The sequence below is a fragment of the Gavialis gangeticus genome, unplaced genomic scaffold (assembly GCF_001723915.1).
Source record: "Gavialis gangeticus isolate Ggan-Ray unplaced genomic scaffold, GavGan_comp1, whole genome shotgun sequence".
NCBI lineage: Eukaryota > Metazoa > Chordata > Crocodylia > Gavialidae > Gavialis > Gavialis gangeticus.
The window spans coordinates 19,014,969-19,015,508 of NW_017729003.1; the positions used below are offsets into that span (position 1 = coordinate 19,014,969).

General features: G+C 56.3%; 1 long non-coding RNA gene across 1 annotated transcript in view; it reads left to right on the forward strand.

Moving 5' to 3' along the window:
* LOC109291045 overlaps positions 1-540 on the forward strand; it is a 23,180-nt gene that overhangs the window by 22,006 nt on the left and 634 nt on the right. The gene's annotated exons all lie outside the window — the stretch shown is intronic.

Below are 540 nucleotides of genomic sequence, written 5' to 3' on the forward strand. Positions count from 1 at the left end.
AAAAAAAAAAAAAAAAAAGCCAACAGCAAATTGGGTTATATTAACAGAAGTGTCACTTTCAAATCAAGGGAAGTGATTCTTCCACTCTATCATTGTAAGATAGCACCCAGAGTACTATGCAGAGGTGACCTGAGCAGAATACGGGGCCACTCTGATCCCAGACCCAAAGAGCTAGGAGCAGCGGGGAGAAGGAGGACACAGGCGCACATGTGTTTTGTACACACGTGTGCCCCCCTTACCAGACCCGGAGCGGAGCAACGCAGAAGCGAGAGCAGCGGAGGTGAGCAGACTGGCAGTAGGGCCAGCAGCAGCTGATCCCCATAAGGTAAGTGGAGCGGAGAGACCGGCACAGCTGAGCCGGATCCGGAGGGAAAGCCCCCCTGATCCCTCTTTGCTGAGCCGGTAGGGAGCCACACTGCCGAGCCGCGCGAACAGAGCGTGCAAACAGGAGCGGTCTGTTAGAGCGTGCCGGTGTTTGCGCCGGCATTTGCGCCAGAGGGCGAGCAGGAGGGGTCCAGAGGCTGACTCCTGCTAACGCAG